General features: G+C 41.0%; 1 long non-coding RNA gene across 9 annotated transcripts in view; it reads right to left on the bottom strand.

The window, feature by feature from the left end:
• LOC112429441 (uncharacterized) overlaps positions 1–14,998 on the bottom strand; it is a 59,487-nt gene that overhangs the window by 29,593 nt on the left and 14,896 nt on the right. Inside the window, exon 5 of one of the 9 annotated variants that reach the window (XR_003021655.2) lies at positions 9,159–11,604. The exons of the other annotated variants lie outside the window; for them this stretch is intronic. This is a non-coding gene — a long non-coding RNA (uncharacterized lncRNA). Of the gene's footprint in view, positions 1–9,158; positions 11,605–14,998 lie in introns of those variants that run through there. 9 annotated transcript variants of the gene reach the window in all.

Raw genomic sequence — 14,998 nt, 5'->3', positions numbered from 1 at the left:
TTCCCCTTCTCCTGTGTGCGTCTACTTTGGCTGTGCTGCCTAGTGGCAGTGGCATTAGCAATGTTGGTGCGTGGGCCTCCCAGGAGAAGGAGAAAGTGAGTATGCCCTTCTCTTGCCTCCTGCCAGGTGTCTGCAGCCTGGCACCAGCTCTGGCCAGGACTTCAAGCAAGGGACCTGGAGATGTTCTTTTCTAATTTCTGGATTGGGAAATGGAGGCAAATTCTGGGTACTAGAGTGAGAACTAAGATGAGGCCTGATCAGGGGAGTCTGGGGTCCTGAAATGCAGAGACCTGAAACCCTCTAGAGCACGTAGGGAGCTGGGTGTGTGTTCAGTACAGTCACTTCTCTCTGCGCCTCAATGTTCCAGATATTTTGGAGGGGCTGAGATCCTGGGAATTCGTGGAGCCTGGCTGCATGGCCTGGCCATCCTGATGCCCTTGTGTTCTCTATGGCAGGCCCACAAGGCCAAGGAGAATGGCTCCGACAGCTTCATGCATTCCATGGACCCACAGCTGGTGCAAACAAATGGAGACCACCCAGAACCTGGTGGACTCCTACATGGCCATTGTCAACAAGACTGTATGTGACCACATGGTTGGTCTCATGCCCAAGACCACCATGCATCTCATGATCAACAATGTGCACGCACTGCTTCATGGGGGCAGGGGGCTCCTGTGGCACTGAGGATGCAGGTGGCCATGTTGAAGTAGGGTAGCTGCCGACCAGCCCTATGGGACCAGGTCCAGGGAGAGTGGCACAGTCCAGACCAGAGCTGTCCCATAGAAATATAACATGGGACTGAGCGGAGTGCCCCATGCCTGTAATCCCAGCATGTTGGGAGGTCAAGGCAAAAGGATCACTTGAGCCCAGGAGTTTGAGACCATATTGGCAACATAGTGAGACCTGTCTCTACAAAAAAACTTTAAAAATAGCTGGCCGTGGTGGTGACACATGCCTGTAGTCCTAGCTACTCAACAGGCTAATGTTGGAGGATCACTTTGAGCCCAGGAGGTTGAGGCTGCAGTGAGCGGTGATCTCACCCACTGTACTCCAGCCTGCTGACAGAGCGAAATCCTATCTCCAAAAAATTTAAAACTGAGTAGACAGGTTTTAAAGAGCTGGGTTCCCTCCTAGATTTGTGACCTTGGACAGGTGACTTTTCCTCTAGACCTCAGTGTCCCTATCTGAGTGAGAAAATGGCAGTGGGAGAAAAGGGCAGACTCCAACTCTACAAAGAAATACAAAAATTAGCCAGACATGGTGGCACATGCCTGTGGTCCCAGCTACTCAAGAGACTGAGGCAGGAGGATCATTTGAGTCCAGAAGGTCAAGCCAGCAGTGAACTATGATCATGTCATGGCACTCCACAGCCAGTGTGGCAGTGAAACCCATTTCAAAAATATTTTTTTCTATTTTTTTCAGAGGGAGTCTCACTCTGTCACCTAGGCTGGAATGCAGTGGCATGATCTCGGCTCACTGCAGCCTCTGCCTCCCAGGTTCAAGCGATTCTCCTGACTCAGCCTCCCAACTAGCTGGGATTACAGGCGACCACCACCACACCCGGCTAATTTTTGTATTTTTAGTAGAGTCAGGGTTTCATTATGTTGGCCAGGCTGGTCTCAAACTCCTGATCTCAGGTGATCCACCTGCCTTGGCCTCCCAAAGTGCTGGGATTACAGGCATGAGCCACTGCACCTGACCTAAAAAAAATGTTTTTATTACAAAAATAAACTCCTATTTCTGAAATTCACTACTGATATGAAGTCACAAGGGAATATACCTTGCACTCTAGCAAACAACAACAACAGGCCAGATTAAATAGAAAATAAAAGATATGTTTAACTCATCAGAAAGCTAAGGACACAAAGAAATCTAGGTTGGGTACAGTGGTTTATGCTTGTAACCCCAGGACACTGGGGCACCAAGGCAGGCAGATCTCTTGAGCTCAGAAGTTTGAGATCAGCCTGGGCAACATGGCAAAACCCTGTCTCGACAAAAAATACAAAATTTAGATGGGCGTAGTGGTACACGCCTATAGTCCCAGCTGCTCAGGAGGCTGAGGTGGGAGGATCAATTAAGCCAGGGAGGCAGAGGGACTGTAGTGAGCTGAGATCACTACAGGCTGTACTCCAGGCTGGGTAAGAGTGAGAACCTGTCTCAAAACAAAAACAAAAACCAAAGAAACCTAAATGATCCAAACTCCAGAAATTGGCAAGTCCTTCATAAGAGAGAAGAGACCCCCTAGCTCTTGTTATTCCTAGTTGAACTATGGTAGGAAGATGAATACTATGGGGGAGAAAAGAGAAACTTGCTGAAATTTAACAAAATTTTCACAACCACTTGGGGGCTGGTTTGACATTAGAACCTAGAGGACCCAAATCCACAGATGAAGGCTTTCAACCAATCTTACCCCTTAGATGATGAGGTACAGCAAGGTGTAGTACTCTAAAGGTGTGGATAATAGAAGGAAAGCTGACAGAGCTTGACTTCTCCCAAGGGCAAAATACCCTTTAAAAACGAAAGCAGAGGCAGGATTGTTGTGAAATCCAACACAGGCACTCTTGGAGGCTAAGTGGGGTCAGAAATGCTGAGAAACCCATCCCCTAGGCATTGTGGGCATTCCTCTACAAAAGGGCAGGGCACACATGAGAGTTGAGAAAAATATCCTCCTGTCCCCCAGCCCATTGATTAAAAAAAACTCCTGGCAGCAAGGTTGTAAAGCAGGGAACGATCTCCCACAGTGATAAAAGCTGGTGGCTTAGCTATGAAGCAAAGTCAGATCTCTGGAATCTTGCCAATGCCCAAAATTCAGGTCCTGGTGAGATGAGAGTTCTGATTCTACCTTCATTCAAAATATTTGAAGCTAGATGCAAACTGAATCAAACTAAACTAAAACTGCAATGAAGTCCCAATCTAGAACTCATATACATCAGATCGAGCCACCATTAAATTGGCCTAACAAAACAAAACAAAAACCAAAGGGCATGCCTTGTTTTAGAATATTTGCTTCAATTTCTCTTTTTTTCCCCAATATAAAACGTCCATCATCCAATCAAATATACAAGACAGGCAAAAGCAAGAAAGTAAGATTCATGGTAAGGGAAAGGAAGGGCTCAATAGAAGCAGAACTAGAAAAGACCCAGATGTTGAATTATCAGTTTGGATCTTTAAAATAACTGATTGGCCAGGCGCGGTGGCTCAAGCCTGTAATCCCAGCACTTTGGGAGGCCGAGACGGGCGGATCACGAGGTCAGGAGATCGAGACCATCCTGGCGAACACGGTGAAACCCCGTCTCTACTAAAAAATACAAAAAACTAGCCGGGCGAGGCGGCGGGCGCCTGTAGTCCTAGCTACTCGGGAGGCTGAGGCAGGAGAATGGCGTAAACCCGGGGGGCGGAGCTTGCAGTGAGCTGAGATCTGGCCACTGCACTCTAGCCCGGGCGACAGAGCCAGACTCCGTCTCAAAAAAAAATAAAATAAAATAAAATAAAATAAAAATAAAATAACTGATTAAAAGAAAAAAAAAAGGAAAAAAACCAATAAAATAACTGATTAAAATGCTGAAAAGTAGAGTGGAAAATGTGGAAAACATGCATGAAGTAGTAGGAAATTTCAGCAGAAAATTGTAACTATACAAATATAATGAAACGCTAGAAATAAAAATATTAGAAATGAATAATTCAGTGCAACTATGTATCCATAAATAACTAAAAATAAAAATTTTTTAATGGAGAATTCAATAAACAAGTTTAACAGGTTAACCTTGGAAAGCATCAAAAATCTTAAAGATGGTCAAATGGAAAGTATCTAAACTGAAAACCAAAAGGAAAAAGGGCAGAGGAAAAATCATCTGAGATCTGTAGGTTTATATCAAATCATCTAATATACATATAACTAGAATCTCCAAAGAAGAGAAGCAAGAGAGTATGAGACGAGAGAAAAATGTAAACATATAATGGCCAAGAAAGAACCAGTATTAATGAAAGACACAAACATAGATCCAAGAAGTTCAGTAAACTCTATAAAAAGAAAAACATCCCTAGACATATCCTAGTCAATCTGCTGAAAAGTAAATATAATGCACAGATGTAGCCATTGAGAACAACCACACATTATGGAAAGGGAAATAAAAATTAAAATGATGAATGACTTCTCACCAGAAACAAATGAGGCCTGAGTACAATAAAATAACTTCTTTAAAATACTGAAAGAAGAAATAAAAGGTCAACATAGAGTCCTATATCCAACTAAAATACCCCTCGAAAATAAAAGTAGGGACATTCTCTGATAGACAAAAGCTGAGAGAACTCATGTATATTAAAAACTGCAATAGGGCCAGGTGCAGTGGCTCACACCTGTAATCCCAGCACTTTGGGAGGCCAAGGCGGGCAGGTCACCTAAAGTCAGGAGTTCGAGACCAGCCTGGCCAATATGGTGACACCCTATTTCTACTAAAAATATAAAAGTTAGCTGGGCTTGGTGACATGTGCCTATAATCCCACCTACTTGGGAGACTGAGGCAGGAGAATCACTTAAACCTGGGAGGTGGAGGTTGCAGATCGCACCATTGCACTCCACCCTGGGCGACAGAGCAAGAGTCAGTCTCAAAAAAAACAAAAACAGAAACAAAAAAACAGAAAAGAAAAAAACCACTGCAATAGGCTGGCCACTATGTCTCATGCCTGTAATGCCAACACTTTCGGAGGGCAAGGCAGAAGGATCACTTGAGCCTAGGAGTTCCAGATCAATCTGGGCAACATATCAAGGCTCCATGTCTGCATAAAAGAAAAAGAAAAATTAGCCAGGTGTAGTGGCGTACACTTGTGGTTGCAGCTACTCAGGAGGCTGAGGCAGGATGATCGCTGGAGCCGAGAAAGTTGAGGCTGCAGTGAGCCACGTCCATGCCACCACACTCCAGCCTGGGTGACAGAGACCCTGTCTGAAAACAAAAACAAAAACAGTCCATGGGAGCCGAGTGTGCTGGCTCACACCTCTAATACCAGCACTTTGGGAGGCCAAGGCAGGAGGAGTGCTTGAGGCCAGGAGATTGACACCATCATGGGCAACACAGCAAGACCCACAAAAAATTTCTTACATTTGCCTGGTGTGGTGACATGCACGTGAAGACACAGCTACTCAGGAGGCTGAGGCGGGAGGGTCGCTTGAGTCCAGGAGCTCAAGGCTGCAGTGAGCTATGATCGAGTCATTGCACTCCAGCCTGGCAGCCTGAGCAACAGAGTAAGACTGTCTCTAAAACAACAACAGCAAAACTGTCCATGGGCTGGATCTGGCCCATGGGCCCCACTTGTTTTCCAACCCCTATAATATATCAACTTAACAAAATAAAAAAGAGAAATACGTAATAATCTTATTAGAAGCTAAAAATGCAACTCACAAAATTTAAAAACCCTGCCTAATAAAAACTCAACAAACTAAGAATAGAAAGGAACTTCTTTGGGCTGGTCTATGAAAAACTTACAATTAACATTATACTTAGTGATGAAACATTAAGACCTTTATCCCTAAGATTGAGAGAACAAGGAAAGGTGTCTGTGCTCACCACACATTAAATGTTGCACTAGATATTGTAGCCAGTGCAGAAAGGCAAAAAAAAAAAAAAAAAAGAAGAAGAATAGTCATAAAATCAGAAAATCAGAAAAAGAAGTAAAAACATTATTTGCAGACTAGACTGTTGTGTATGTATTTAATATAAAACTGTATGGAATATGCAAGAACTATTTCTAGAATAAATGAATTTATCAAGTTGGCATGATTGAAGATTAGCATACAAAAATCAGCCAGGCACACTGGCACATGCCTAAAGTCCCAGCTACTTGGGTGGCTGAGGCAGGAGGATCCCTTGAGCTCAGGAGTTTGAGACCAACCTGGGCAACACAGCGAGACTCAACTCTAAACAAACAAAAAATCAACTGTATTTCTAGATGCTAGCAACAAACAACTTAAAAATGAAAATTAGCTGGGCACAGTGGCTGATGCCTGTAATCCCAGCACTTTGGGAGGCCAAGATGGGCGGATCACGAGGTCAGGAGATCGAGACCAGCCTGACCAACATGATGAAGCCCTGTCTCTACTAAAACTACAAAAATTTGCCGGGCATGGTGGTGCATTCCTGTAATCCCAGCTACTCAAGAGGCTGAGGCAGAAGAATCGCTTGAACCTGGGAGGCAGAGGTTGCAGTGAACCGAGATCATGCCACTGCTTTCCAGCCTACCCAACAAAGGTAAAACTCCGTCTCAAAAAAAAAAAAAGAAAGAAAGAAAATTTAAAATATTTAAAAAATCAAATGCTTAAGAAAAAGTCCAATGTAAGATATGCAAGTCTTATGCAAGGGAAGCTACAAAACATTGCTGAGAAAAAAATTAATACCTAAATAAATGACAAGACATAATGTGTTCATGGATTAGCTGACTCAATACTATTAAAATTTTCATTCTAAATGGACATATAGACTCAACAAAACCCCATATCAAGATTCTAGCAGTTTGTTTTTTGTTTTTTGTTTTTGTTTTTTTTTAGACAGGGTCTTGCTGTCACACAAGCTGGAATGCAGTGTCATGAACACAGCTCACCCAGCACAGCTAAGTTTGAAAAACAAGATGAGCTAATTATAAAACTTCTATGACAAAGAATCGAGAATAACCAAAGCAATCTTGAAAAAGAACAAAAGGGAAGGATTTACTAGTTTAAAGACTTACTAGAAACAACTGTATATCCATGTTGAAAAAAACTAAACCTCATTCTGTTCACAAAAATTGATTTGAGACGGATCATAGACCTAAATATAAAATCCTAAACCATAAAACTTCTAGAAGAAAATATGTTCTTTGTGACTTAGAGGTCATAAACACATAAAATAAAAAACTGATAAAGTCGATTTTATCAAAAAAATTTGTTCATAAAAAGATCCCAATAAGTGAATACACAGAGTCTTTAAAAAAAATCATAGCATATCTATCCATCAAAGGATTTATACCCAGAATACAAAGAATACCTACAATAAAAAGACTCCCAACTTTAAAATCAGAAAAGACATGAAAGACACTCCATGAAAGATATACAAGTGAAAAATAAGCATATGAAAAAGTGCTCAACATCATTAATCATCAGGGAAATGTAAATTAAAATCAATTGTTTCATATGTGCTAAAATGGCTAATATAAAAAACACTGACAATGTAAATGTTGACAGACATGTAAAGCAACTGCAACTCTCATACATCACTGATGGGAGTACAAAATGGTGAAACCACTTTGGAGAACAAGAGGGCAGTTTCTTTTTTTTTTTTTTTTTAATTATTATTATACTTTAAGTTCTAGGGTACATGTGCATAACGTGCAGGTTTGTTACATATGTATACCTGTACCATGTTGGCGTGCTGCACCCATCAACTCGTCAGCACCCATCAACTCGTCATTTACATCAGGTATAACTCCCAATGCAATCCCTCCCCACTCCCCCCTCCCCATGATAGGCCCCGGTGTGTGATGTTCCCCATCCCGAGTCCAAGTGATTTCATTGTTCAGTTCCCACCTATGAGTGAGAACATGCGGTGTTTGGTTTTCTGTTCTTGTGATAGTTTGCTGAGAATGATGGTTTCCAGCTGCATCCATATCCCTACAAAGGATACAAACTCATCCTTTTTTATGGCTGCATAGTATTCCATGGTGTATATGTGCCACATTTTCTTAATCCAGTCTGTCATTGGTGGACATTTGGGTTGATTCCAAGTCTTTGCTATTGTGAATAGTGCCGCAATAAACATACGTGTGCATGTGTCTTTATAGCAGCATGATTTATAATCCTTTGGGTATATACCCAGTAATGGGATGGCTGGGTCATATGGTACTTCTAGTTCTAGATCCTTGAGGAATCACCATACTGTTTTCCATAATGGTTGAACTAGTTTACAATCCCACCAACAGTGTAAAAGTGTTCCTATTTCTCCACATCCTCTCCAGCACCTGTTGTTTCCTGACTTTTGAATGATTGCCATTCTAACTGGTGTGAGATGGTATCTCATTGTGGTTTTGATTTGCATTTCTCTGATGGCCAGTGATGATGAGCATTTTTTCATGTGTCTGTTGGCTGTATGAATGTCTTCTTTTGAGAAATGTCTGTTCATATCCTTTGCCCACTTTTTGATGGGGTTGTTTGTTTTTTTCTTGTAAATTTGTTTGAGTTCTTTGTAGGTTCTGGATATTAGCCCTTTGTCAGATGAGTAGATTGCAAGAATTTTCTCCCATTCTGTAGGTTGCCTGTTCACTCTGATGGTAGTTTCTTTTGCTGTGCAGAAGCTCTTTAGTTTAATGAGATCCCATTTGTCAATTTTGGCTTTTGTTGCTGTTGCTTTTGGTGTTTTAGACATGAAGTCCTTGAAGAGGGCAGTTTCTAATAAACATGCACTTACCGTATGACCCAGTAATTTTCTACTGTTATTTATCCAAGAGAGATGAAAACATATATCCACAAAAAAACAAAAACAAAAGTCTGTGTAAGAACATCGATAGCATCCTTATTCATAACTGCCCCAAACTGGAAACCTAAAAGTCCTTCACTAGGAAAATGAATAAACAAATTGTGGTATATTTACAGAATGAAATACTACTCAGCAATAAAGAGTAATCCTGAAACATACAATATGGATGTCTTTAAAGCATTATCAGTGAAAGAAGCCAGATGCAAAAGAGTACATTATAATATGATGCCATTTATATATAATCCAAAAGCAGGTAAAGCAAATCTTTAGTGATAAAAATTAGGAAGTGATCACTGGAGTAGGGAGGTGCTCAGGGGTGATTTAAATGTACTTGAGAACTTTCTGGGTGAATTTTAATGTTTTATATCTTCTATTGGTAGTTATTACACAGACGTATACAATTGTCAAAACATCAAACTTAACACTTAAAATGTGTGCGTTTTTTAATAATAGTAATTTCTATATATCAATTTAAAATAAAGGTGAGTAGTGGATTCCTATTCCAGGAGTGTTTGTCTCCGATTCTTCACTGGCCTGTTATCTGTTTGCTTCAGTGAGATTTTTGGGCTCCAATCTATTCAGGGCCAGGCCCTTGATTATGGAATTTATCTTGAAGGGCACAGAATCCAGTGTCCCAGAGACAGCATTTAGAATCTGTGAAGCAATTTTGTGGAAACAACAGTCATTCATTTCCATTGGTTAGTGAGCAACCACTTGAGCATTGTAAGGCACAGACTTGTACACGGACTTCCGTAAAAGTACAGCACTTAACCTACTTTGTTGCAAGCTAGTCAAAATGTAGTAAAAATTAATTATTCAAAGGCATGCAGAACACTATCACCTTTCATTAATCCCATTCTCTAGCATTTACTGCCCTGATCTTTACAACACTCCAAATTAGTACTAGGATTTTTGGATACAAAATCATTTCCTATCCACAGCAGACATCTTTTCCAAAGCAGGTAGACACTCAGATCATTCTTCCTTATTAGAAAACTCTTTAGTGTTTTCCCTAGCTAAATAGAAAAAAAACTACAACTCTGGGTATATGGTAGGAATTTATTAACAAGCAAACAACTTTGTTCATACCAGGAAGACCAGCAATTAGATTATAAATGACTTCAGAGCAAGTGCAAGAACTTAACAATTTTAGATCATTCCATGAGAATGTCTATTTGCCCAAGAAGGCCCACAAGAAGTGCCCTACAAATGCTGGTTATTATTTTACGCTGTACTTCCTCTGAGAAAATGACGTGACGTACAGAGGTGGGAGTACACATAGCAAGGAAGTCTCTCTGTAAAACGAAGCTGGGAAATTCAAGTAATGGTGTTTTTGGATAAGATGCCTAAGAAAACTTAGGACAAAATCCTGCTGTGCGTGTGTTTGCTCAGTCCTCAGGAATCCCATTTGGCCAACTGACTCCAGAGAGCTACAGCCTCACTGCACAAGCCTCAGATTCATAATTCTAAGCACAGCCATTTAATGTGCACTGAACTGGCTTAAAGGGCACTACTCTGTTGTTATACAGAAACAAATTTTAGCTATCAGAAGGAACTCTGAAATCTATAGAAACATTTTCAGCCTAAAAAGCTTTCTGGGGAATAAACTGTCTACTATAGATAGTTGGTTTTGTATTTCTTCTTCTTTCTTCTTTCCTCTTCCTCTTTCTCTTTCTTCTTTCCTCTTTCCTCCTTCCTCCTTCTCCTTCTCCTTCTTCTCCTTTTCTTTTTTGACAGTCTCACTCTGTCTCTCAGGCTGAAGGGCGGTGGCGTGATCTCGGCTCATTGCAACTTCCACCTCCCGGGTTCAAGAGATTCTCCTGCCTCAGCCTCCTGAGTAGCTGGGATTACAAGCATGCGCCACTATGCCTGGCTAATTTTTGTATTTTTAATAGAGATGGGGTTTCATTGTGTTGGCCAGGCTGGTCTCAAACTCCTGACCTTATGATCCACCCGCCTTGGTCTCTCAAAGTGCTGCGATTACAAGGCGTGAGCCACCATGCCCGGCCTGGTTTTATATTTCTATAATCACCCTCCAAATTCTCATTCTGAAAGAAACTTGAATACTCCATGGATAAAGGCAGGTGACTTGGAGTAAATTACACCTTTAAACTGGTGTAATCAGTGAAGAGGGTTTCGCAGGTGCCAAATAAGACATAAACGGTTACTGAGGAAATATTAAGTATATAAAGCTAATGTCAACTGGGCATGGTGGCTTGCACCTATAGTCCCAGGTACTCAGGAGGCTGTGGCAGGAAGATGGTTTGAGTCCTGGAGTTCACAGCAGTAGTGCACCCTAATTGTGCCTGTGAATAGCCATTATACTCCAAATGGGCAACATAGTGAGACCCCCACCTCTAAAAAAAATAGTAATTTTTTGAAAAGCCAATGTCGTCAATCAAAGTAAGTAAGGTTGGACTTCTGGAAAGGGTTTAGAAATGCAGGGCTGGCTTGCTGAACTCATTAAAATGCTAGGGTGGCTCTCAAATATGAGGCGAAAGAATGAATACTTTGAGTACTTCTGAACAGTGTATCTGAGGTCACCAACAAAAGAGGCATCTGTTTTGAAGAGATGAGCCAAGATAAGAATTAAGTTTCCAGGGCAATCTTAGGTTGGAAGTCCCCTAATCAGTCTATATATATCATTTTAGCAGGTGCTTTTGGTGACTGAGAAGCAGATACAGTGTGGTGAAAATAATATACTGGTCAAACAGAAGAGCTGGCTCTGATCTTAACTGGTTGAGTGACCTTGGGAATTCCACTGAGTCTATGCAGAATCAAGGTTGAGAGCTTCAGACAAACCAACAGACCTTTTGTTCACTGCTGTACCGCCAGTGCCCGGCACTGTGGGTGGTGACCAATAAAACCTAGGTTTGTAACTTTATTCTGCCACTTACTAACAGGATGACCTCGGGGAAACTACCCATCTTCTTTGAGCTTCTATTTTCTTATTTATAAAATGAAAATAGTAACTACATCCTAAGATTGAGATGGAAGAGCCAGGAGCAGTGGCACATACCTATGATCCCAGCTACTCAGGAGGCTGAGGCAGAAGGGTTGAGCCCAGGAGTTCAAGTTCAGCCTGGGCAAAATAGCAAGATTGTCTCTTAAAAAAATAAAAAATAAAAATGAACAAGATGGAAACAAAGCATTTGGTAAAGACTAAATAGCCACAATTATCTATCATATACCAATTCATTACATATATTTTAAAAATTAAAATTTCAGGGCATTTCAGTTTTGTCCGACAATTTCCATGATGTGAAGCCAGCTAACTCTGATCTCCAAGATCTCCCTCCTGATTGAGTAAGCTCTCAACACCCATGTTTGTATTGATGATCATGCCCCATGAATCTGATTGGTTCTCTCTACATGGATCTGGAACAGTTAACATGTTAACATGTAATACCTGGAGCTATGGGGTAACTGACAGGAAAAGCAGCAGTAAGAGCTGTAAGAGAATGATGTACAGATGGCAGACAATACCACTTTAGGGGTCCAAAATGGTTTTCTAGTTCCCAGTCCAATCTCATCCTGCCTTTGGGAGTCTCTTAGACAGCTCTGTATCCTTATCTTTTGCCCAAGTTAGCACTGGTGTGCTTATTATTGTAACTAGGCTTTGTTTTCACATGTTCTTTGATCCTCACAATATTCCTATGTAACAGACAAGAGCATAATAGAATGAACATATGGAATCAGACAAGCATGGCCCTGTTAGACACTCAATGTGTAACTTTTGAGTAAGTTAGTAGTGTATGAGTGTCTTTCCTCACAAAATAGGGTAACAACGCCCATTTTGCTTTAGGGCTGCTTTGGAAGATACAGACAAAAGTAAGGCATCTGGCAAAAAGCACTCAACAAATTACAGTGTCTATTAGTATTCCCATTTTACAAAAGGGAAAACTATGGCTGATAAATATCAATATTCTTACTACTATACCACACTTGAAATAAAAAATACAAGATTATCAAGTGAGAAACTTGTGAACTCTAAGTGCTTGATTAAACTGTGAGTCCACTTACATGTGGATTTTTTTCAATAAACACATTGAAATTTTTTTGGAGGTTTGCAACAATTTGAAAACACTTGCAGACAAACCAACATTAAGAAAAAGAGTTGTCATGAATGCATAAAACATATGTAGTCTGTTATCATTTACTACCATAAAATATACATAAATCTATTAATAAAGAGTACAGAGTTGTCAAAACTTATGCACACAAACTCTTACAGAATGTATATGGTACCATTCACAGTTGAGAGAAATGTAAACAAATGTAAAGATCAAGCCTCTGGAAAGGACTGTCAATGCTATCGAAGAGAACCCCGACAGAACATCATGGAAGTCTGGAAGGAGTGCACCACTGAAGACGTCATTGTTGTTATAGAAAAAATCATGGTATCATCAAGCCTGAAACAAGAAACTCTTGGTAGAGAAAACTGTGTCCAGATGTAGCACATGACTTCACAGGATCTATAACAGAGCCCATCAAGGAAATCATGAAAGAGATTGTGGAGATGGCAAAAAAAAAAAAAGGTGGGAGGTGAAGGGTTAGCTAACAGACACCACACCAGAGGAATTAAAAGACCACTTGATGGAGATGAGCTGCTTCCAAACTAGTGCCAGATGATGAGGAAGAAGATGCTAAAAAAGCAGTGCCAGAAAATGAATTGACATTAGACAATCTGGCAGAAGGGTTCTGATTACTTAAGACTGCTTTGGACTTCTTTTATAAATGGACCCTTCTATTATACCAGCACTGAAACTAAAGCAAATGGAAGGAGGATTGCTACTATACAGAAACATTTTTAGAGAAACGAAAACGCAAAACAGATTATCAGGTTTTTCTGTAAAGTCACACCAAGTGTGCCTGCATCTCCTGAATCCCGTTCTATCTCCTCTACCTCTGCCACCCGAGACAGCAAAACCAAGCTTGCCTGTATTTTCTTCCTCAGCCTACTCAACATGAAGACCTTTATGATTATCCACTTTTTTTTTGAGATGGAGTATTACTCTGTCACCCGGGCTAGAGTGCAATGGCATGATCTCAGTTCACTGCAACTTTTGCCTCCCGTGTTCAAGCGATCCTTCTACCTCAGCTTCCCAAGTACCTGGGATTACAGGCGCCTCCTACCACGCCCGGGTAATTTTTGCATTTTTAGTAGAGATGGGGGTTTCGCCATGTTGGCCAGGCTGGTCTCGAACTCCCGACCTCAAGCGATCTGCCTGCCTTGGCCTCCCAAAGTGCTGGGATTACAGGTGTGAGCCACGGGAACCAGCTGATCCACTTCTACTTAATGAAAAGTAAGCACATTTTCTCTTCTTCACAATTTTTAAAAATATTTCCTAGCGTACTTCATTGTTAAGAACACAGTATAGGCCAGCCATGGTGGCTCATGCCTGTAATCCCAGCACTTTGGGAGGCCGAGGTGGGTGGATTACCTGAGATCAGGAGTTAGAGACCAGCCTGGCCAACGTGGTGAAATCCCGTCTCTACTAAAAACACAAACAAATTAGCCAGGCGTGGTGGCACATGCCTGTAATCCCAGCTACTTGGGAGGCTGAGGTAAGAGAATCGCTTGAACCTGGGAGGTAGAGATTGCAGTGAGCTGAGACCGTGCCACTGCACTCCAGCCTGAGCAACAAGAACGAAGCTCCACGTCAAACAAAAAACCAAACAAAACAAAAAAACCACACAGTATAATAAAACATGTAACCTACAAAATATGTTTGACTATTTATGATATTGGTAAGGCTTCTGGTCAACAAGAGGCTATAAAAACAGGTAAGTTTTGGGAAAATCAAAAGTAGTATGTGGATTTTCCATTGTGGGGGTAGGGTGGGTTAGTGTCCTAACCTCTGCATTGTTCAAGAGTCAACTGTAATGGTATTACAGTTATGTAAAAAGAGTCTGTCTTTAGAGATACATAAAGTATATTGTTATCAAAGAAACAATGTATCTAGTTTAGGTTTGTTTTGTTTCATTACATTGTAAAAATTATTCATATAAGGCCTCTACCATTATACCACAAATCTCTAGAGGGAATGGACTTTTTAAAAGGTAAAGTATTTCCAGTACCTGATTTGCAGAAAACTATTAATAAATGCTACTAAATGCGACCACTATCCAAAGGGTTCTTAACACACATACGTTATTTCTTTTCCTTTATCCTTGCCTCCTCTTTCTCTCCCATGTTTTAAAGCCTACATAATAGGTACTACTTGGCCCTATGGTTGTTCCCTTGCTTAGAAATACTAATTCTGAGCTACATAATTAGCTAACCACATGATCCACTATTATACAACAATGAAACACTTCAAAAAACCAACACAAGTTAGGCGCAGTGGTGCACACCTCAAGTTGCCTCTAGTTCCAGCTAACGGGGAGGTTGAGGCAGGAGGACCACTTGGGTCCAGGAGTTCAAGGCTACAGTGAGCTATGATCATGCCACTGCTCTCCAGGCTGAGTTACAGAGTGAGACCTTCATCTCAAGGGAA

Source organism: Macaca nemestrina, chromosome 7 (genome assembly GCF_043159975.1).
Source record: "Macaca nemestrina isolate mMacNem1 chromosome 7, mMacNem.hap1, whole genome shotgun sequence".
Lineage (NCBI taxonomy): Eukaryota > Metazoa > Chordata > Mammalia > Primates > Cercopithecidae > Macaca > Macaca nemestrina.
This window is presented reverse-complemented; position numbering and strand designations above follow the sequence as displayed.